Source organism: Zootoca vivipara, chromosome Z2 (genome assembly GCF_965207765.1).
Source record: "Zootoca vivipara chromosome Z2, rZooViv2.hap1.1, whole genome shotgun sequence".
NCBI classification, from domain to species: Eukaryota; Metazoa; Chordata; class Lepidosauria; order Squamata; family Lacertidae; genus Zootoca; species Zootoca vivipara.
This window is the reverse complement of record NC_142585.1, coordinates 42,511,224-42,535,650: the sequence shown is the minus strand read 5'-3', so window position 1 is coordinate 42,535,650 and position 24,427 is coordinate 42,511,224. Positions and strand designations below refer to the sequence as shown.

General features: G+C 46.3%; 1 protein-coding gene across 8 annotated transcripts in view; it reads left to right on the top strand.

Annotated features, from left to right (window-relative positions):
* Window positions 1-10,659: 10,659 nt before the first annotated feature.
* TNC (tenascin C) overlaps window positions 10,660-24,427 on the top strand; it is an 88,009-nt gene continuing 74,241 nt past the window's right edge. For 7 of the 8 annotated variants that reach the window (XM_088665016.1, XM_035112812.3, XM_035112811.3 and 4 more), the window contains exon 1: window positions 10,660-11,058. The gene's annotated coding sequence lies outside the window, so the exon portion shown is untranslated. The remainder of the gene's footprint in view (window positions 11,059-24,427) is intronic. The other variant, XM_088665015.1, reaches the window with a different exon arrangement.

Here is a 24,427-nt window from a genome sequence, read left to right as displayed (position 1 = left end):
GAACCACTTCTGGATCAGGCACAGCATCGTGAACCCAAGTCATATATCTCCTGAATAACATGTGAACATACCTGGCAGTGATGCTGCCAACCCGAGCCTGGGAAAGAGGCGTGTGGGCCTGGCACCACAGTGATGATGCTGGTGGCGGCAGAGGCAGCACCCAACTCAGGCTTCAACAGCATGCAATCAAGACTCTCATATGAGATTTCCAATTCCTCTTTACAAGTCCAGTGGGTTCCAGTGGTATCTTTCTTGATTTCTAAAGTTAGTTGTTATTCTAATGATTAATCAAGTTAAGCCAAATATTACAACTTTCCTAAACAATGGTTAGCAAAACAAACACGAGAAAATCCCCTGTGCATTGCAATAGATTAATGAAATAATGCTGCCTCTGGCAACTAGTCCAAAATCTCCCCTGCCTTCAGTCCTTCCATTAATGAGTCATGTTGACATGAACTATTTCCCCCTCCTTGCGACTGCGATGTAAAAGCCAGGGAAGCAAAATAACAGGATGTTTAGGGGGAATTGATGGGCACTGGGACCTAGAGGAAGCCAGAATAGCAATGTGTCATGGCAACCATGTGCACACCTGGTGCTTGGCAGTAGCAGATTAGACCTGATCAAATGCAAGAGGGAAGGAATAGATACCAGGGGCTGTGTGATGGAGGAATTGAAAACAATCAAGGAAAGAGTCAAGGGTGAAGACAGCATCCTCCACTGTAAATAGTGGTAGAGGTCAAAAGAGATAAAAAGGACTTGGCTCTTCTGAAACCTTTTCCCCTTGTTGGGGCAGTTTGTCTTCATCTGTTACCATGAACATCCCCTGTTGTGTATGGGGATGTGTCCTTCCATCTTCTGTCTTTGTGTGCATCCCTTTGCATCTGAGACTTCACTAGGTGGAATGTTGCTGCATGGTAAGTGGGCTTCTGGGGGGCGGGAAATGATTCAGTGCATAGCAGTGATATCTTAACCTATTTATAATAATAATAATAATAATAATAATAATAATAATAATAATAATAATAATAGCAGCTTTATTATTTATACCCCGCCCATCTCGCTGGGTCTCCCCAGCCACTCTGGGCAGCTTCCAACAGAAAAATGAAATAAAATAATGTATTAAACATTAAAAGCCTCCCTAAACAGGGCTGCCTTCAAATGTCTTCTAAAAATCTGGTAGCTGTTTTTCTCTTTGATGTCTTTTAAAAGTCAGATAGTTGTTTATTTTCTTGATATCTCATGGGAGGGTGTTCTGCAGGGTGGGTGCCACTACCGAGAAGGCCCTCTGCCTGGTTCCCTGTAACTTCACTTCTCGCAGTGAGGGAACCACATGAAAGAGTCACCTGTTGCTGTTTTCTGCAGATGCAGTAGAGGCGGTTAAGAAGGTCCGCTTTGCCATTGCTATTGCCACTTAGTAGACTCAACATTGAGCTCTAACCCATGTCCAGTCTGATTCAAAATGAGTTTTCCACCACCAACACTCTTAGCCATCTCAGTGATTGTTTCATTGCCCTCATCTCTGGGGGAAACCGCAGGGCCGTCCAAGCTCCATACAATTGAAGAGGGCACTTCAGAGCCAGACAGTTGATAGCCTTGGTTAACGTCGCATTGTAGGGGGCCACCAGGGAATCAGTTGAGAGGCCATCAATGTGGGATAAAACACTCCCACCACTCTTTGGAAACCATTTGGATCCATTAAGTGGAGGGGGTGGAACGTCCAAATCAGTCCCACAACCCTGCAGAGGGGAAGGGTTGTGGAGAAGTCCAGTTGCACCAGGAAGTGATATGACCATGGCACTTCTTTTGTTTCACTTTTACTTAGTATCAGATCACCAACATCCATAGAGGTCTAAGGCATTTCTGTGGCTATGGGTTGGGCCAAACTTAGTCAGGGACAGCCTCATGGACGCCATGTTTTCCACGATGTCCCAAGCAGCCCCTTGTAAGGTTGTGTCAGCATGGATGTTAAAATCCCCTGGGACAACCAAACTAGATGTCTCCAGGAGAACATCCGCCATGATCTGCCCCTTGAGAGAGAGTAATTGAAACACAAAAATAAATCATTAGTCTCTTTTGCACAATTTAAAACTGCACATGTCCTGATGTCACACATTGCAGAAGAAAATAAACTCAAAATCATTCCCTTTTCCATAACCTACCACCACCAACCTGATTCACATGATGGGAAGCATAACAGGGTCTGAATTCTTCATCCCAACTCCCCTTGATAGTCCCTTTGGGGAATTGCCATAGTTCAATGGTGAAGCATCTGCTTTGCACGCTGAGGGTCCCAGCTTCAATCTTCAGGATCTTCAGGTAGACCTAGGAGAAAACCCTGTTTAAAATTCTGGAAAGCCACCATCAGTGTAGATAGATATTTTTAGGGTTACCATATTCTAAAGAGCAAAAAAGAGTTCACATCTGCAGACTTCTAGGTCAGTATTGTCTACACTGACTGGCAGCATCTCTCCAGAGTTTCAGGCAGGGACTCTTTACCCAGGCCCACCTGGAGATGCCATGGATTGAATCTGGGGCCTTCTGCACTCAGAGCAGATGCTCTGCCACTGAGCTATGGCTCTAAAGCAAACAGAAGATTGCATAAGCAGGGAGAGGTTTAAAGAGGTGGACAGACCCTCGATGAGGCTCTCACTCAGCATTAGCCATTGGCTGGGCAGTGTAGTGTAGGGGGTAGAACTTGGGAGGGTGGACTTGCAGCGGGTGGTGGGTGGAGGGGGAGGGGGAAGCCCTTGGTGAGAAGAGGGAATCAGGAGAGTGAATGGAAGAGGGATCCCAGCAGAAGGAGAGAGAGGGAAGGAAAGGAAGAGGGGTCTGGAGGAGGAGGAGGAGGAGGAGGAGAGGGGAGTGCTGGGAGGGTAGGGTCAAGGGAGACACTGGAAAAGCTATGCAATGGCAAGAGGCGGGGGGCAAGGGAATGCAGCAACAGAAAAAGGGAGAGCAAGCGAGTGGGGAACGATCAGATATTGAAGCAGGAGGAAAACCCGTTTGGGGGGTGGGTTCAGGGAGCGCAGCAGAGCTGCTGGTAAAGGAGGCAGGGGGTAATTAAATCAATAACTCCCAGTTGGGGAAAAGGAGGGTCTCCCAGAGCCAAAGATAGCCTCATTTTCTGGAGGATGCCCCCAAAATGGGAGAGAAAGATGGTTGTGTGGTGTGGGGAGGGATCGTTGGATGGAAAAAAAAGAGCGTGAGAGGGGGGATGTGGAGGAGGCACGCTGGGGGAGGAAGGGGAGGGAGCCAGGGGGGGAGAGAGAGAGGCAGCTATTGATCTTGTCCTGGGGGGCTTCAATCAGGAAGCGCTGCTGCAGTCGGGTGATGAGAGGTGGCTGCCTGTCTCTCGGTCTCCCTTCCTCCAGCTCTTTCTTTCCCCCACACTCCTTTTCACATAGGGGAATTCAAAATTGCCCCAGCACGTGTATCACACACACACATACAATTCAATGGGTTTTCCAAATGACAAATAAACATGCACTGTTGGCAGAGGGCCTTCTCGGTAGTGGCGCCTTCCCTGTGGAACACCCTCCCTTCAGATGTCAAGGAGATAAAGAATTACACAGCTTTTAGAAGACATCTGAAGGCAGCTCTGTATTGGGAGGTTTTCAAAGCTTGATGTTTTTATGATGTTAGATATGCTGTAAGCCGCCCAGAGTGGCTAGGGAAACTGAGCTAGATGGACAGGGTATAAATGATAACATTGTTGTTGTTATTATTGCAGCTGCCTTCTCCTTTCTGTGCAGCAGCCCCTCCAAACCCAGTCTGCGTCTTCACGCTCTTGCGCCAAAGCACCCGAAAGTGGTGCGAGAAAAGAGACTCAAGTTCCACAGCCAGGCAAGCAGCCTATCAGAAGCTGTTGTGATGGTATCCAAAGCATATCTGTGTTTCAGTTCACTTATTGCTTTGGAAAGTGAAATTAGGAAGGTTCACATTTAAATCGAGAATCGATTTCATTGTTGTCCCTTCTCCATTTCCCCCCTCGGCAGAACGCTGTGAGGTAGATTGGGTTGAGAGACAGTGATGTGGTCTCCCAGTGAGCTTCCATGCCAGTGTGGGGATTTGAACTCTGGTCTCCCAGATCCTAGTCCAATGCTCTAACCACAACACCCATAGCAAAGCATGGCTCTAGGAATAATGTACCATAGAGGGAAGGTTGCCTCCCTCATTCTCAGATTCGAGAATTATCCAGTCACAGCATCTACATCTTACCAGGATTCAATCTGATGTTAGCTTTGCACTGGATTTTACCACCATATTCCTACCTGGAAATACAAGGTGATAGGGAGTTGTTCTTGGGGTGGAGGTGGGGAAAGATATTAAATCTTAATTCTGCATAATCGTGCACAGCTAACATAATGACAGCTTACTCATTCCTTCTGAACTGCCAAACATTCTCTCTCTCCCTGCTCTGCAAGTCTGAGCTGAGCAACGGGGAAAGATTGCAGAGAATCTGTCATCAGAGCATTGCTACGGAGCTACTGAAATCTGCTGGAAGGGATTTCAGGATAGCAGCTGTCTTTAATAATAATTTAAGCATACACGCACAAGTTAGCCACAGAAAATGTGAACAAGTCAAATCCCATATGCTTGGAGGTTTCCTTCTCGTCCCCAAAGACGTCGAGGCAGGATATGAGCAGAGGTGTACGCTGCTGTGCCGGAAATGCAGAAAGAAACATGAGGCATTATGCCTCCCTATGCTCTCTTTGTCTGCCTTTCGGGAATGACCTCATCAGCCACGGCCTCCCACCATGACAGGAACTGGAGAACCATACATGGCCCAGAAGAAAACACAAGGGCTGAAGGAACTGTACACACTATATGGCTTAATCAGAGGATCTTGTCCCATGTGGCTTCCTTTCCAGATATGCGGGAGTGGAGTAGGTGTTGAAAAGGGCCAGGAAATCAACAGAAGCTTGGAACGACTGTTTGAGGAAAGCTTACGGCTGGGGTATAGAAACTCTTTCAGCCCAGGGGCCACATTCCCTTTGGAGAAACCTTTTCATGCAAGTGGTGGGTTGGACCAGAGGCAGGCAAAAGCGGGCAGAGAAATGAATGCACATTTTATATTTGTACAGTAGGCAAGTTTCTACACTTACACACCTCTCTTTGTCCCCCATCCACATCAGAGTTCAAGGACACCTATGGCCTGGCAAAAAACACTCAACACTTCAGTACCTGTCATTGAACTACTGGTAGAGATGGGGGAGAAATTATATTTACAGTTTCCAAAGCAATACAAGAACTGAAACACAGACATCCTTTGAAATTAGCACTTCTCTGAATTTTGTTATGCAATTCTCCAATTAAACAATGTGTACAAATATATATATAAATTAGGGGGAGGTGTGCATTAAAAAATGAATAAAGGAATGAAAGTAGCTTGGAACATGCATTATATTAAGTGAAATGCCTTACAAAAATCTGCACGTCTGACAAATTGCCTACAAAAAATGTGTTTATTAAGAGAAAATTGCACTAAAACATGAATAATTTTTTATATGTATAGAAGGGGTAAATTTCTGCAGCCACATGAAAAACTGAATTTAAGATGGGGAAAAGGAGAAACAAAGAGAACCAAAATTGACAGATCCATGCCTATGGGCAATCTTCCATAGACTGTATGTTACTTTTGGGAGAAGGTGGATCCAAAGATGGGAGGACAACAGATAAGACTCTCACCTTTGGACAGTTAGCTACTTGTGGGAGAAGGTGGAGCCACTGGCGTAGCAAGCCCAGATGGTACCCAGTGCAGCACCTGTGTGGCACCTTGTACGGACTGTGCATGTGTACAGGGCCATCTTAAGCATGACGGGCACCCGGGCGCCGTGGTGCGAAGATCGCTCCGGCGCCCCCGCCCCGTTTCTTGCCGCGGCTGGTGGGCAGGCGCAGTGCGCGGTGCTCCCCTGGTGGCTCAGCGCCCTGGTGCCCCGCGCCACCCAGCCTTCCCCTAGAGCCTGCCCTGCATGTGCAGCACCTCGCGCATGCGCACTCCATAAGGGGTGCCACACATGCACAGTCGGTACAGGGTACCGCTCACACAGCAGCCTAAACAGCCGCCATACATGAGCAGCACCCCGTAAGGCCACCGCGCGAGAACGGCAGCCTGTAAGGCGGGACTAGTGTCATCCCCCTCCAGGGTGGCACCAGGGCGGCTCGCCCCCAACGTACCCCCATGCAACGCCCCTGGGGGAAGCCAAAGATGGGAGGACAACAGATAAGATTCTCACCTTTGTACAGTTAGCTATGTTCCAGCCACACAAAAGCCAAAGGTTTCTATACACGCACCTCTCCACTGTATATCCAGGAAAGCAAGAGCTGTTAATGAGCACGGTTCAAGGACACATCCCAACCAGGCAAAGGTACCGTAATATATCTTTCAGGCTCAGAACAGTTCTCCCCCCTTGTTCTAACCATTATGCCGCACCAGATGTGAAGAGTGTTGTATTACCTCTCCTATTTAATGAGTATTCTAAAATCCACCCACCCACACTCTCACACATAAACAAATATCACTACAGCCAACCAAAGACAACCAACCACCCTCTAGGCCACCCCCAACCTCTCTCACCACCAAGGAAATACAGCAAGTGAATAGTGACCCTGACACAACCCCCTCCCCATATACACTAAGTAGAAGAATAGAAGCATAACCACCCGACCCAACCCCACTCACCATTCCCCGTCTTTTCTTCCCAACCTAATACTGCATGCAACACTAATGTCTCACAACAAATGAGACTGATACGTAGAAAACACAACTTGAAAAGAGACAATGCACGTATTTTCGTAAACTAACAAATCTTTAATATTTTTTTAATGAAATGAAAGAAAAACTGTAAAAAAAAAAAATTTAAGAGGATTATACAAATCAACAGAGGAGAAGTCTGTTGATGGCCATGATGACTACTCCATTCTCCATTGTCAGTGACGGTATGCCCGAATACCAGTTGCTGCAAATCAAAGATGTTGGGATCGCTGTTGTGCTCAGGGTCCACTCTTGGGCTTCTCAGGCATTGGGCCAGCCACTGTGAGATGAGGATGCTGGACCGACTGGATGGGGTTTTGCAGCTTCATTTTTTTTCTAGCTGCATGGAGATAATGTCTGTTGTGCAAACCATATTAATATCAGCGCAGGATGGGGCCTCCCAGCTGTAGCCCTGAATCCTTTGTTTTCTCCAGTGATGTCCTTGTGTTCCTCGGCAAATTCAGCCTTTTCTTTCCATGCATCCTACTTTAGGGAGATCCCAAGAAAATAGTGAACCTCTCTCTCTCTCCCCATTCCAACCCACCCCCCTCCTGAAACTAGTCCCTGGGTTGGCTAATGGCTCCAGCATGTGTGCTTCTGTCGGAAGTGAGAACTGCATGTAAAGTTATCAGACACCCATCCATCAGGGTAAGTGGCTCCCTCCTCTCACCTTGCCCCACACATTGTTAAATCCTTTGCAGAGCAGTTAAAAGCTGGTGCTGCTAGATGACTCATTGCAAACCTACACAGGGGCTGTGGAGTGGCTGAATCAGCAAAGGGATATACCGTGTGTGTGTGTGTGTGTGTGTGTGTGTGTGTGTGTGTGTTGGGAACCCTGTGGTGGAGTGAACCTCTTTCCAAATTTGAGCGAGTTTATCTGCAAAAAAGCTTTGCCAAATTATTGCTGGAATTTTGGGAGTCCTTACAGGACCCTGATGGAGAAGGTGGCACTGTTAAACTACTGTACATGAAAGCATCTCCTGGAACTGTTTTCAGCAGATGCAAAAGAGATGGTTAAGAAAGCCTTCTTTACTATCATTTTTTTTGTTAATTATTTTTTATTAAGGATTTTCTTGGGTTACAAAGGTAGTGCAATGTCTCATTTTCTCTCTCTCCCATGTATCATTTATACACATCAATTTTACTTATTATGAGGAAGGGGGGAAAGGGATGGGTGGGATGGGGAGTTGGGTGTGGTGGATTGCCGATGTTTCTCTTTTCTTGATATGTGTAGGGGTTCGGCGTCAGCGTCGTTTGTGCAGGTTCCCCGTTGTTTGTTTGTGCTCCTTTGTTGGTGAGAGAGGTCGGGATTCATCTTAGGATGCGATTGTTCATTTGTGGTTGGCTGTGGTGATCCTTAGTTTCTTGTGTGACTGGGGAGGGAGGGTGTTTTGATTAGTATTGCATATTGATTTGTATGCTGACGGTAAGTTTTTGTCAATTTACTATCATTATTGCCTCTTGGTAGGCTCAACACTGAACTCTAACCTGTGTTTTCACCAATAGTGCTCATCTAGCAGTGTCAGTGACTGTTTCTAGTTCTAGTTATCTCCCGCTTGGACTACTGCAATGCGCTCTACGTGGGGCTACATTTGAAGCTGACTCGGAAACTGCAATTAATCCAGAATGCGGCAGCTAGACTGGTGACTGGGAGCGGCCGCCGAAACCACATAACACCAATCTTGAAAGATCTACATTGGCTCCCAGTACGTTTCCGAGCACAATTCAAAGTGTTGGTGCTGACCTTTAAAGCCCTAAATGGCCTCGGTCCAGTATACCTGAAGGAGCTTCTCCACCTCCATCATTCTGCCCGGACACTGAGGTCCAGCACCGAGGGCCTTCTGGCGGTTCCCTCGTTGCGAGAAGCCAAGTTGCAGGGAACTAGGCAGAGGGCCTTCTCGGTAGTGGTGCCTGCCCTGTGGAACGCCCTCCCAACAGATGTCAAAAAGGAAAACAACTACCAGACTTTTAGAAGACATATGAAGGCAGCTCTGTTCAGGGAGGCTTTTAATGTTTAATAGATTATTGTGTTTTATTCTTCTGTTGGAAGCCGCCCAGAGTGGCTGGGGAGACCCGGCCAGATAGGCGGGGTATAAATAATAAATTATTATTATTATTATTATTATTATTATTATTATTATTATCATCATCATCATCCCATGGTCCCCCCACCTTGGTTTTCCCTGAGGCAATCTGAGCTCCACAGCATCAGAGAGGCAGGGGCGGGGGAAGGGGGGGATGGTCGGAGCAGTCTACCCCGGGTGTCACCACTGAGGGGGGTGACAAAATGCCGGGCGGCACTCACAGTGGTGCCTGCAGCACGCCCAAGCCATGCATCTCTCCTGGGAGAGATGCAGTGGCTTGGGCGTGCACAGGCTCCGTGCTTCCCAGATGTTCTGCCCGCTGCCTTCCCTGCCCCCCAAAGCTGTAGGGCGGCTGAGTGGGAGGAGGCAGGCAGACTCTGGAGGCCCCACGGCACCCAGGCAGCTTCTTCCGTGGCTGCAGAGAGGGCACTTTGGAGTCAGACAGTTGGTAGCCCTGGTTAACTCCACATTCCAGGGGGCCAGCAGGGAATCAGCTGAGAGGCCATCAGCATGGGATAATGTATCCCCTACTATTTGACCATTCAAATTGGTCCCACCTCCCTGCGGAGGGGAAGGGTTGCAGAGAAGTCTAGTTGCACCAGGAAGTGATCTGACCACGGCACTTCTTTTGTTTCACTTTTACTTGGTGTCAGACCACCCATGTGCACAGAGGTAAAGGCATGTCCAAGGCTTTGTGTAGGGCCATTTTATCCACCCTATGCTGTACTTTCGAGCCAGCCCTGACCCTCTCCCCTTAAAACCAAACGAACCTATAAAAAAACTAATTAAAAAAGTACACACAACAATTTTAAAATGATTTGAAACACTCCCCACCCCATTAAAATATTGAAACGGGGAGGATTTTGTAAAGGAATGGAGAGGAGGTAGGACCACAAGAATCTCTGCTCATTGTCTGTCTCTGTTGACAGGACTGCCTCCTTCTGGTCACATTGGGAACTGACACTCGCCCAGCAATTCAAGCTGGAACATCCTGCAGAAACGCCATGAAGGCAGTCCTCAAGGACACCCTGGGATGGGGCTTTGCCCATGATCTTGTTCAAGCACTCTATGAGGGTGTTGTAATGTCCTTGGCACAAGACAAGGTAGCTCAGTCAATAGAGCATGAAACTCTTATCCGCAGGGTCATGGGTTCGAGCCCCACATTGGGCAAAAAGATTCCTGCATTGCAGGGGGTTGGACAGGATGGCCCTCGTGGTCCTTTCCAACTCTACAATTCTATGATTCTAAGAGATCTGGGACTTGATTAAGCTGAGACACTGAGTGTAGGGCAGACTCTCTACCTAGACCGTGCCAGACTTAGTACCTGACAGCGCAGGGGGCCTGCCACTGTCAAGACTCTGGGAGAGGCACCTGTAGACCAAGTGTAGGCACAACTCCAGCTGGTCGCAGCTGACTCTATTCACTTAAGCACCTGCTTTTGAGATCCGCCAGCTATCAACAAAGCATATACTTTTCGTGAGCACTGGAAAACTAGTTCACACTTGTGTGTGTACACATGCACACACTGGATATATGGTGCTGCCTTAAGAGGACTGTCCTAGAAAGTCCTGGCAGCCTTAGTGATCTGATGGGGTGGGGGGAGGGTGTTATGTGTGTGCTAACAAAAGTATAATGAAATGTGCAATATTCCTTGGAGAAATGCTCTCCCCTCTGAATCATTTGATGCCTTGAGCTGACTTTCCTACACACACACACACACACACACACACACACACACACAGTCCCTTAGTGGGGAGGAAAGGGGGTGCGGTTATGCCTTCCTCTCATCATAAATTACATGCAAATGCCTTTTGTGCCTCCGCGCCTATATATGTGAGTGCCTGGGTCTTTCACGCAAGCGAGCACAGGGTCCAGAGACGACCTGTGCCTTTAATTTGCCAACTGCAAAACTACAGAGTCTGTGCCTTGAAGGCATCCCATTACAGTGGAATGAGCTAAGGATCTACTCAGCTATATAAACCAGCAGAAACTGCTTACTCCAACCAGAGTTTGCCTTACTGTCAAACATTCTCCCTCCCTCCCTCTCTTTCCCCCTCTCTCTGTCTTTCTCTCTCTGACTTGTCCTGTCTATACACATAGATGGGACAAGTTTTCTGAATTTTTCCCCTCAAGACAGAAGCGGACAAGAGAAAAGCATCCTATTTATCCCCTGGAGACTTGACACAACACGAGGAACTAACACATATCAAAGGCAAGCAGGTAAGTCTTCTCTCCAACATTGAGCATGACTTTTTTCAGGGGATGGAAAAGTGAATGTGTTAGAATAGGTTCCATTTTTTAATGGTTTTTTTTTCCCCGAGTTGCTGGAGTTTGGACCTGGAGATGCTTTTGAGGTTACTAGGCGATATGGATATAGATGATACAGATACAGATATAGATATGCAGAAATTTAAAAGTTTATTTTGTGTAATGCCAGATGGGATCAGATCTGTGTTTCTATGGTGTTTTCAGTGGATGCATAAATTAGCCAATGAATGAATGAGAGATGAAGGCATGCTAACGGGAGGGTGTGCATGCACACACACACACACACAGGCACACACACCCCAATTAAAGTAGCAAAGCAAACACACAATGAAAATGGCAAGTGAGGATGGGGAGATGGGGGGTCATTTATGTTTCTGAGACTTCAAGGGGTGATGGAGATTAACTGATAGCATTGGGAATATAGCCTTTTAAAGATGCAAATGAACCTTGTTCATTGTAAAGAAAGAAAGAAGCCCATCTTGTGTTTGGCAGTGGGTTCCAATTTCTTCCTGAAATGTGTGTGCCTGCCTTCCAGACCAAAATTTTTAAAGGCAAAGTTCAGCATGTATATTTCTTTCATTTGGCTATTGAAAACAGAGGGTGATCTGTGCCAGAGGATGAAAAATGCTTCTCTTCTCCCACCTCTCCACAGCTCATGAAGCAAACTGCTTTTTTACACACTGAGCAGCCTATCACTCTGATAGTTTTATTCACCTCTATACTTTTCTGAGCACCAGCTGGCTGAATAGTGCATTTGTACAAGCATGGGATCTAATGGGTTGAATGAGAAGAAAAATGGGTCTGTAACCCTTGGCTTGGCTGAGTAGCTGGATCTAACTTCTCAACTTGCCAGCTACATGCATTCGTATAATATTTTTCAGGACAGGCTGTAGGTTGTTATTAATGGAACATTTTCTTGCTCACTTTCTCAAGTACTTCAGAAGTCTTGTGTTGTGTAGTATGGATCTGAGGCTGGCTAGTCCTATGCGTTTTCATTCAGAAGCCATACCCATTGGGTTGGATCCAACAATTCTACTTGGAGTAGACCCATTGAAACTATTGGACCTAAGTTAATCATGTCAATTATTTTCATTTGGGTCTGCTCTCCATATGGTTAATATTGTGTTCAGAAGGGTTTGCTCTCACCCAAGTGTGCTTAGACTTACAGTCAGTTAGGCTTATCGCGCAGTTAAAAAGCACCAATACTGTGAAATCCACTTTGAAGATTGCACTGAATTCTGCCTAAAGTGAAAGTTGGACTCTTAAAGGAAGCTATCGTAGGGTTTTTGATAAGCAGCTTTTTCACAGAGGAGAGGTTGTTTTCGCCTATCCATAGATGAACCCAAAGCTAAGCCATTTAAAGTTGTATTCCTAACTAAACACCCCATCAGACATAACAGAAAATGTTATCTGAGGAGATGCCTGAAGGATCATGTTGCATCTACTACTCAGTCCCATGGGAGAGAGAGAAAGGAGTAGTCTGACCTTATGAGCGTTTGCTCCAAACTAACTCCCGCTTTGCTTAATAGAATTACTCACAATGAAGTAAGATCAGATTCACAACACTGCAGTCTTATACATCATGGATGGGAAACTGGCTTCAGACTAAAATAATAATAAAATAAAATAAAACTCCCCTACTCAGACAAGCTAGGGGAACCAGGTGGCGCTGTGGTTAAACCACTGAGCCTACGGCTTGCTGATCAGAAGGTCGGCGGTTCGAATCCCTGTGACAGGGTGAGCTCCCGTTCCTTGGTCCCAGCTCCTGCCAACCTAGCAGTTCGAAAGCACGTCAAAATGCAAGTAGATAAATAGGGACCGCTACAGCGGGAAGGTAAACGGCGTTTCCATGTGCTGCTCTGGTTTGCCAGAAGCGGCTTTGTCATGCTGGCCACATGACCTGGAAGCTGTACGCTGGCTCCCTCGGCCAATAATGCGAGATGAGCGCGCAACCCCAGAGTCGGTCACGACTGGACCTAATGGTCAGGGGTCCCTTTACCTTTACCTTACTCAGACAAGCAGGGCTGCACTGCACCACCTGCCTACCTGTGCAGGAGAATCCCCTCAACACTGGGGGGGTCCATTCAGCAAGGGGGGAGGGGCACAGCAGTGAGGCCAGGCTGGGCTCTATGGCCCAGAGACCCTCAGCAGCAGGCAGGGTGGGATGGGGATCCCTGCATGGGGGTGCCTGGTTTGCGCCCCCTCAAAATCATGTGCTCAAGGCTATGGCACCCCCGCTCCCCCCACGCTACACCCCTGCTTTGTATGGTAGACTAGTTTCACTCACAGTTCCCTCCCTGTTCTCCATGCAGGCAACAAAGGGGCACCATCCAAGTTTAAGGACATATCCCAGCTGGGGAGGCAGAGTGCGGGGGGGGGGATGTTCAAGGAGAGTATGATGCAAGGCTGGGAAGGGGATGTGGCTGGGTAAAAGAAGTGTCACTGAGGGCAGCGGCAATGGTGGCCTCCAACTAACGAGGTCTAGAGGACTGCATTTGGGAATAAGTCCCACTGAACTCGCATCTGAGTAAATGAGAAGAGAATGCGCCAAGAACATGCATCAGAATAGGCTGTGGATTGTGCACGAGAAAGCACATGGGACACACCAGCCAGACTGCGCCACATTCAGCTTACAGCCCTCCTTGTATCAGCTCCCACTTTCAGCATCCCCTTATGAGGAAGTCTGAATACAACCCTGCCAGTAGCAAGTTTAGGCTTCAACTTGACACACAGTTACCCGGGAACAAGTGCCATTGAACTTAGTGCAGCTTACTCCCGACTGACTAGACTTGCCTGGGACTGCCAAGAAACTGCTTGGACAGAGGGGTGTGCGCACTGGCAACTCCCCCCACCCCACCCCGCCGCCTGCCAGCTCCTATTTCACTACTGTGTCTTATTTCATCCCCTTGCAAGCACACACAAAGCAATATGTGGTGCTCCCAGTGCTCCCAATGGCTATTGTTTTAAAGCAACTGGTAATTTATTTATGGCACAGTCTTGGATCAGTTTAATGTGCTGAAAGTATAACTGGTTCCACTTTTGCTGGGGAGAAAATGCAACCCACTAAAAGAAGTAGTTCTAAATAATCTGAAGAGATAAGCATTGGCAGGATGAGAACGTAACCTTAGCAGAGAAAAAGTTTCCACACCTGGCTACCAGAGGTGGAAGATAGGTTTACAATTGAGACCTCTCCTTCTTAATGGGATCCCACTCTCACACAAACAATCAATGTTTAGCAGGGGGGAATTACAAAACTCTTCAGGTTTAGAGTTCAAATTGTGTTGGGAAGTAATGCCCTGAAGACTGTCGATTAGTTTATATATTCAGTAGTACAGTTGATCAAGTGGCCAGGACCATTACCGTATTTGTGCAGCAACATCCAAATGTGTAATCAGCTTACCTATTGTCTAGGTAGGTTGCCCTGGGAAATGGGGTGGGTCAGATAAGGAGGTGATGGACCTACATTCAGATCAGGGTTTCCCAAACTTGGGTCTCCAGCTGGTTTTGGACTATAGCTCCCATCATCCCTAGTTACCAGGAACAGTGGTCAGGGATGATGGGAATCATAGTCCATCAACAGCTAGAGATCTAAGTTTGGGAAACCTTGCATTAGATGCATGATTGGGTCAGAGATTGCCTTTATGGTCCTTCCAGCTATGCAGTTTGGTATGTCAATTGATATGTTAGAAGATGCAAATCGAACAACCCTCCTGGGTGGGACTGTTCTGCTTTAAAATGCCAGTGTATTAGTCTGCATGTTGAGAGTGGTCCCTTCATGTAGAAAGCTAGCACATCAAGAGAGGAGTTCTCATGTTGGTTCTTCTTTACATGCTAATTTGCTGTGTGTCAAGAGATTCTGAAGGGGAGGGGAGGGGAGGGGAGGGAATAAGAACTTGAGAGGGAATAAAGTAGCTGTGATCAGTTCCACCATTTTTCAGACTTTAAGCTTTTGGCATGAATGGAATCTTCTGGTGCAAAAAGAATCCACAAACTGGTTTAGTATATATCAGATTCAGAAACAGGATGTGAGCCCTAAAGATTTTGCTGAATGAAAAGGCTAGTGAGAACCTCATAAGCCTCAAAGACTAGAAACACACAATTTGCTTGTTGGAATATAAGTCCTCTCTGCTTTCTAAAGCTTAAAAGGGATTTGCTTTAGGTTTCTGAAAAACTCTAAAAACTATATTTCTTATACTTATTTATTTATTTATTTATTTTCTATCCTATGTCTTCATCCAAAGGAGACCATATATTGGGGTGGGGGAACCTTTTCTGCCCAAGGGCCACATGCTTTCTGGGTAATTTTCTGGGGATCACATACCAGTGGTGGATGGGGCCAGAAGGAAAAATAGGCAGAGCAACAAATGTGAATTTTGCCATTACACAGTAGACTGGTTTCTTTACCCTCACACATCCCTCTCTGCCCTCCACCCAGGCATGTAAGAGTCATGCTCAGAGTTCAATTCCAGCAAAGAAAACAAAAGAGGGATGTGAAATGAAGTCAGTGAGGGGAGTGACCTGGGAAAAGCAGGTGTGGCTGTGAAGGGTTGTATGGTCTAGGAAGAAACTCCAGGTGGCCTGAGGTCCTCAACCCAATTCGAAATTATGTGTCACAATCTCATAATTGAGAGTCAAGGAGGTGGAAGGATGTGAGATGAGGTAAAAGAAATAAGCAGAGTGGGGTACTGTAAAGCTCTAGTGGGGATTTGGCCACAAGCTTCCAGAGTCCAAGAGAAGTATTCTTAATATATGCTCCCAGACATTGGAACTCCCACCCTGGAGAAGCCAGACTGGCTCCTTCCTTGCTGTCCTTCCCCTGGCAGATGAAGCCTTTTTTGCTCCAACAAGCTTTTGGGGACTGCCTGCTTTTAATTAAAGGGCTGGTGTTGTGCTCTTTTATTGTAATTCTTGGTATGTTTAAACATATTTAATATAGTTTAAATAGTTGTTGTTGTTGTTTAGTCATTTAGTCGTGTCCGACTCTTTGTGACCCCATGGACCAGAGCACGCCAGGCACTCCTGTCTTCCATTGCCTCCCGTGGTTTGGTCAAACTCATGTTCGTAGCTTTGAGAACACTGTCCAACCATCTCGTCCTCTGTCGTCCCTTTCTCCTTGTGCCCTCAATCTTTCCCAACATCAGGGTCTTTTCCGGGAATCTTCTCTTCTCATGATGTGGCCAAAGTACTGGAGCCCCAGCTTCAGGATCTGTCCTTCCAGTGAGCACTCAGGGCTGATTTCCTTCAGAATGGATAGGTTTGATCTTCTTGCAGTCCATGGGACTCTCAAGAGTCTCCTCCAACACCATAATTCAAAAGCATCAATTCTTCGGCGATCCGCCTTCTTTATGGTCCAGCTCTCACTTCCATACATCACTACTGGGAAAACCATAGCTTGAACTAGACGGACCTTTGTCGGCAAGGTGATGTCTCTGCTTTTTAAGATGCTGTCTAGGTTTGTCATCGCTTTTCTCCCAAGAAGCAGGCATCTTTTAATTTCGTGACTGCTGTCACCACCTGCAGTTTAAATAGTATATAGTTTTAATTCTATCAATGTTTAATTGTATTTTAAGGATTGATTTTTCTGTTATTAGCATTTCTTGTTTTCATCTGTAAGCCTTGAATCCCATCAGGGGAAAAGGTGGGGTATATCTATTGTAAGCTGATTAGTCCTTCTAGCCCAGGATGCCCCGATTAGCAAACAGCACCTGAATGAAACAGCATCTCTTCCCTACTGCAGTTTCCAGCAACTGAGCCATGTTTCAAAAGCAGCTGCTGAAGTTCAGAATAGCAACAAACAACAGACAACACTGTAATGCTACAGGAATGAATAGAAATAACAAAGACCGTGAAAACACTAAATCTTATATATGCAACCGAAGAGAATGGAATACATAACACATACGCAATTGTCTCTGAAGAGGCGAATAAGACTCAAAAAGTGCCAAGTTGAGAAGGCAACAGGAGGAAGTTGGGTGCAGGTAGCAACACAGCAGATGTGAACAGGTGCTTGCCTAGGCAGAACCTCAGATAAGTTTGTCAGATAAGTTTGATTAGCCTCTGCAGCTGAGTATTGGTAAAGGTTGATGGAAAGAGGTTGATTAGGGAGGTAGTTGTGTCAGCTGTCTAAGTGCTAAGTCTCCTTATGCTGCTGCCTTGAATAGGGATGGGGAACATGCTGCCCTTCAGATGCTCTAGAGTCTAGACTAATTTCCTGTGCAATGTTCTAGTTGCTGCTGCTTCTTTAATTAATTTATATAGGAGAGTTGGAAGGATGGAAGCTGGAGCTATCCACTTCCACCATCACTTGTCTCATTCACATATTACTAGTGTTGCAAAAAGGAGTAAATAAAACTGAGGTTTCATTGATAAAGAAAATGTTTTTTTTTACACTTACTTCATATTTAGAAGGATGGCTTTGAATTCTAAGTCAACATGGTGGAGCTACTCTCCCATGTCTGCCTCCTGCAAGAGAGGAGGAAGGGGCAGAGCTTGCGAGTTTGGCAAGAAACCACATAGGGGGAAATACGTTATCTCTTGCTCTCAATGCTACCCTCTGCTGACTGGGGGCTTGCGAGGTTGCTTACACCTAACATTCTCAGGACATTTCTGACCTTAGGGATGCATGGTACCGGTATCATTTCGGCTAAATGTGTCCAAATGGACTTTGAATTGAGGATGGGAGAGAAATTCAGTGTGGTTCACATCCTAATGCAAACCTGCTTCATTTGCACTTCATGAAATAATGCACAAACTTTAATGCGTCTCCCCTGAATTTTGCAAAACTGTTCCTCAAGACTTCCTTCCCCCAAAGTGGATTGCTCTGGTAACATGGCATTTGGAGGCAGGATGGAGATGCAGGCAACACCAGCACCCTCAGGGAACACACTGGTGAAGCAGCACCAAGCAAGATTGAACCCTCCTGTCTATTACATGGCTGGTGGGTGGGGAAGGAGGAAGCTCCTGCCCCTATGTTTAATTAGGGTTTTAAAATCCTATTAAACATTAGCCCCACACCCAAATTGATTTGAGGTTGGATCCTGGATTCCCCAGGTTGGCCTGGATTGGGTCAAGTGGGAGGGGGACTGTGCACAGTGTTAGTTTTTGGAGCTACAGTTTGACATGGACACAACTGCTAGTCAAAAATCAGCTTGGACTGCTAGTTCAAAAAACCAACAAATACCAGAGGGAAACCTGAGAATGAAACAAAAATGAACAAGTTAGTGACCGATTTGCTGGTGAAACCCAAAGCTGTTGACAGTGAGGAATAATCTGCTTTGTATTCAAGGATGCTCTCAGGTTTGGCCACAGTATTTTCTTCCCCTCAGACTTTCTTTGTCAGTGGCAAATGTTCTCCACATGTGGGAAAAATTAAAAACCAGGCACATGTCCAGGAAATCCTGAAATATCCCCCCCTCCCCAAATGTGATGTAAATAAGCAGGAGAGTGGGGAGTTCCTTGGCCTGACAAGAGGCTGTCTGTCTGGCGAGCAGGATGTGTGGGGAGGGTGCGGGAATGGGAGGTGGGTTTCAGTATTGCTTTCTGAGGAGCTGAAAGGAGACTTGACATGTCTTCAGCCATAATGAGTAGGCAGAGCCTGCCATGTCCATCAAATTAAGGTTAAAATACACATTTCATTATGCAGAAACCTGATTGCCCTTTCTCTCATGAGAATGTTTCTTGTTTGATTAGAAAATGCTAGGGAGAGCTTTAAGGACTCGCAGCCGGAATTGGTGGCAGAGGGAGACCTTTGTGTGAATAGACTGGCCTCATTCACTTCAGAATCAGGGTTGTTGTTTTTTCTCAGTCCAAGGACCACATTCCCTTCTAGGCAACCTTCCAGGGGCCACATGCTAGTGCTGGGCAGTGCTACAAGCAAAAGGGGTGGAAGGACAAATGTGAACTAACTTACACATCCTTCTCTGTCCTGCAGGCAGGCAAGAGCCGCCAACAGAGTTCAAGGACACATTCTAGCTAGCAAAAAGGAGGAGGGTGCAAATGAAGGCCAGTGAGGAGTGTGGCCTATGATGAAGGGGTGTGAAATGAGTGATAGGGGTTTCAAATTATAGTCTATAGGTGTGAACACAGGAAGCTGCCTTATACCGAGTCTGATCATTGGTCCATTTCGTTCAATATTGTCTACAGTGACTGGTAGAAAGTCTTTGATGTTTCAGGCAAGAGTGCCTCCCAGCCCTACCAGGGGATGCCAAAAATTGAACCTAGGACATTTAGAATGCAGGGCAGATGTTCTGCCATTAAGCCACATCTCCTCCCATGAGAAATTTACGTGGAGATGGCAAGGAGAGAGGCTACTTGGTGTAGCCCTGATCTGTGTTCATGTGATTGTGTGTTAATTGTGAGCAGAAAGGCCAGACAGGGCTGCCTAAGCACACTTGTTGAGTCCAGATTGGCTGTTTGGTGTATATTTGGTAGGAATGGATTCTCAGTGTGTAAAAAGTAGCAGTTTTAGCTTTGCTGCTGTCAAAGATGTGGAACAGTGCTGTGCCAATCTGTTTCCTTGGGAGGAACTGAAAGCAATACTAACTTACCAGTTTTGCAACTGGATAGAGTTAGTGACTTGGTGCAATCATTTTGCTCCTCCCCAATCATTCTGCTACTGTGCTGTGCTAAGCCACAGTTATGTTTAGTATGTCATCCAAACCCAGGCTCATGGTTTAGCTGTCTCCAGACTAACCACAAGCTTCAACCAAGGTTTGTCCTAGGGCAGGGGTAGGCAACCTAAGGCCCATGGGCCACATGGGGGTCGTTTAACTGGCCCACAATCTGCCCCCCGAACCGAGCCACCTTCTCAGTGAGTCCCCACGCACTGCGCTAAACCGGCACAACATGCCATGGGGACTTACTTCCGCAGCACCGGAAATCAGGTCTGCACAGATGCAGACACCGGATATCGCGGGCGGGCACGCTCATGCACAGTCCGGCCAATGGAGGGATCTCTGCTGGAGTGAACTGGCCCAGGCGAGGTAAACCTTGCCGACCCCTGTCCTAGGATATATGGTTAATGGTTTATCCAGGAGAGCTGAACCACGACTCAAGTTCAGACTAAACCAAACAAGCATAGTAGCAGGATGACTAAGGAGAGCAAAGTGCCCCCAATCCACACTCCCATGTTTTGTGCTAAGGAAATCAGACTCCCAGTACATTTCCAAGCACAATTCAAAGTGTTGATGCTGACCTTTAAAGCCCTCGGCCCAGTATACCTGAAGGAGCGTCTCCACTCCCATCGCTTAGCCTGGACACTAAGGTCCAGTGCTGAGGGCCTTCTGGCAGATCCCTCACTGTGAGAAGTGAAGTTACAGGGAACCAGGCAGAGGGCCTTCTCAGTGGTGGCACGCCCGTCCATCTCATGTCAATGAAATAAACAATTACCTGACTTTTAGAAAACATCTGAAGGCAGGCCTGTTTAGGGAAGTTTTTAATGTTTGATTCTATTTTCAATATTGTGCTGGGAGCCACCCAGAGTGGCTGGGTATAAACAACAACAACAACAACAACAACAACAACAAGGTAGCCAAAGCATTTCCATCCAGACATTTTGAACTCTCAACATACCCAACCAGCATGGCCAATGGTCAGAGAGAGTGGGAGTTACAGTCCAAATCTGGAAGGTACCACAGTGGCTAACATTGGTCTGCATGCATTCATTCTCATGTGAACAAGACTCAGGGCATTTTCAGAACTCCAAAAATCAGGGGAGAAATCTGAATGAGAAGCCTTTTATAAATATCTCCGAATTCAGCATAATTTGGGAAGGTTGCCAAATTCAAACCATTGTTCCTTGTCTTGGCTATGGAAGGCAGGATGGTCAGTTTTCCTCCTCTTCTCTCCTTCCCTGCTTCTGACATCCTTTTAAATACAAACTGTCAGCTTCTCCTTTCTGTAAACCCCCTTTCTCTTAGCTAAACAACATACACAGTGTGCCTTCAATCTCTCCACAGAAGTTTGCCATTCAGTTCCCCGGAGTGCTTCTCTGAATCCATTCCAACTTGTCAATTCTCAAACTGAAGTCACTACTCAAAAAACAAAACAAAACAAAACAAAAATCTCAATGGTGCTCCGAGTAAGAATAGGAATATTATTTCTACAGTCTCTGAAATGTTCCTTCCCTCTTTGCTAACTCATTTCACTGTTTGACCATTTATAGTCCCAAACTAATGTTAAGACCCATTGTCATGATCAGACAAATCTAGCTGTGTTTGTGTGTATAGATATACGGAGGGAGAGAGGGAGAGGGAGAAGGAGAGGGAGAGGGAGATGGATGATAGGATCACATTCTGTTCCCTTCTCAGCATAAAACTGTCTTCAAGAAATGTCTGAAATTCAAAAGTGAGGATGCCTTTCAACTCTCTACTGGAAGAATATTCCATAGCATGGGGCACTAAATGTCTGACTTCCAGTTGAAACCACTCAGGCATCTATAACACAGGGGACAAGTAGCAGTGCTCTTCTCAGTGATTAAGCTGCATTATAAGGACTGAGACAGTCCTTAAGGTATTCTTTTATCAACATAAAAGGCTTAAACTTGGCCTGGTAGCATGTGGGCAGCCAGTGTAGATGCTTCAGCAAATGTGTCACAAGTTGCTAGTCATCTGCTCCCTTCAGCAGTATAGCCACTGCATTCTGCAATAGCTGAAACTTCTGGATCAGGCCCAAAGGAAGTCCCAAATAAAGTGCTTTGCAGTAACCCAGCCTCAAGCTTACCTGGGCTGCAGCAGCCAAGTTATCTTCATATTAACTTCATATGGTAAAAGGCATTCCTATCCACAGAGGTCACCAGGGCCTTTAATGACAGACATAAGACCACACATGTTTAAAGCAGCATTAAGCATAGCTTCCCCTAAAGAAAACTAGGCACTGTAGTTTGTTAAGGGTGTTAGGAGACCCTTAGTCCCTTTAAGGAGCTACAATTTTCAGAGTGGTTTAACAATCGATCCCTCTTTCCTAGGGATGCGCAGGGAGAAGGGATGAATGAATATTGAAATGAGAGTTGGAAAAGCTAATGTACTTGGAGCAGCAACATAGGGAGGGAAAAAGAAGGAACATCTTGGGGGGGGAGTTAGCTTTTAAATTTGAATTAATTTGGTAGTAACTTGTTTAAAATTATTGAAAATCAGTTTTAAAAAAATGGCAATCCCTCTTTCCTAGGGAACTCTGGGAGCTGTGGCTCTTTGAGGTGAATAGAGGTTTCCTAACAACTCTTAGCACCCTTTACAAATTATGGTCCCCAGAATTCTTTGGGGAAGCCAGGACTATTCAAAATGGCATTAATACTGCTTTAAATGTACCAATGTGGCCTAAATGTACCTCCACTCTCTTTTATGAGGATGGTGAGTAGATAAGTTTTTCTTCTGATGAAATTCCAGCCCCCTCTTCCTAAATAATTCCTGGGTTGTTCAGTGAGTGTTCCATCCATTGATTGCTAAGAACATTTCTGTACTAGCGTATTTACATGTGTGGGAAGATGAAAAATCCTTTTTCACCATGCACAAGACTACATAAATGGTTCCTAGAAGGCTTGTGTTAATCTTCCTCCACACATCTCCACAGCTGCTTGGCCTAGTTCTGTCAGATGTGGTGAAATCAAAGAAATTATCTTCTCTGGGATGGGAAAATTATCTTCTCGAGAAAGAAGAGATTCAGCACACCATGTGGCAGCTTCTTTCAGCAGGGGATGCTGGCCCTTTTAGGCCTGCAGGCACATCTGAACTGCTTGTTTCTATTTTCAGCCATTGCTAGTACATAAAGACTGATATCACTGATTAGTGGAGACATGGAAATCGGTTCCATCATACTGGGCAGTAAGAGGAAGTTAATGGTGCCCACTGGCAGGGGTGGAGTTCCATTTTTCAAATTTCAGTAGTGCCTTGTGTAAGGCCAAAATTTGGTGGCCTACCCACCCCCTTTCTGATCAATTCACTACATCATAGTTGTAAATCCCTGCAGCGTCCACTATGTTCACCTCCCAGTGTGGTGGAATCACTGCTACCCTAATTCCGGCTCTGCCACTGGGATACTTGGGGTGGAAGGTGTGGAGCCCAGAAGTAGGTGAGGCTAGAGCTGATGACATGCAGAGTTCAATTCATTCTTGTTGTTGTTTAGTCGTTCAGTCGTGTCCGACTCTTCGTGACCCCATGGACCATAGCACGCCAGGTACTCCTGTCTTGCACTGCCTCCCACAGTTTGGTCAAACTCATGTTCGTAGCTTCGAGAACACTGTCCAACCATCTCATCCTCTGTCGTCCCCTTCTCCTAGTGCCCTCAATCTTTCCCAGCATCAGGGTCTTTTCCAGGGAGTCTTCTCTTCTCATGAGGTGGCCAAAATATTGGAGCCTCAGCTTCATGATCTGTTCCATTCTAGTTTTTCTCCAATAATCCTCCTCCCTGCTGAGTTCTACAGGGGGCAGCATGAGACTAAGGAGCAGGTAGAAGCTCTCAGCCAGGGCTATGTCCTGGGCTGGTTGTAAGTAAGAAAGAAGAGTCTGGCTCTGGGTAGAATGTGGTTGGTGGGGCAGCAGCCTCGTTGCCTTAATGGACCAGGGCTCAGTGGGGTCAAACTTTTCTATGTTAAAAAAGACCAGATTGGCTTTATCCAGTGGAACAGATGTTCAGTAGGTGGATTAATAGCTAGAACACCATATTAGAAAGGCTTGTAGCATACTGAACAACTGCCCCATTTTAACCTGGACATCCTGGAATTACAAAAGCCCACCATGGCTTCTGATTCCAACCCAGGATGTCCTGGGATTTCTTATAGTTCAGTGCTTTTTTTAGTTCCTCACTGACTGGCTGCCACTGACCGCCACCAACACACACAAGGAGGGCCGCGGCAATGTACTCCTGGAAGGCGATGCCACTTCCGGAAGTACATCACTGTGGTCCTCCGTGTGTGTGTGTGTGTGGTGACAGGCAGAGGTGCATAGCAGTAGCCAGTCAGCTGATAGGCATGCCTTTGCATGAGTGAGCAAAGGTAAGGTGACATCAGGTGTATGTGTGGTAGAAGTGAATGTGGGTGGATGGTGGGGGTGGTTGGGTGGGCATCAGGCATTAGTGAGCGGGTGACTAAGTGGCAGGTTGGGGTGTGTGTGTGTGTGTGTGTGTGTGTGTGTGTGTCCCAATTTGCCCACCTTGAAATATTGGAGGGTACGCTGTAGAATCTGTGATCTGTGTGTATTTCAAAAAAGAAGTCCCAAGGATCCTGAAACTGAAACATCAGCCTTATGTTTAAACTTCACATGAGTTGCTGCAATTTATTTTGGGGCCTGGGGGGGGGGATACAAAGGGTGACAAAAAAAGAAAGAAAAAG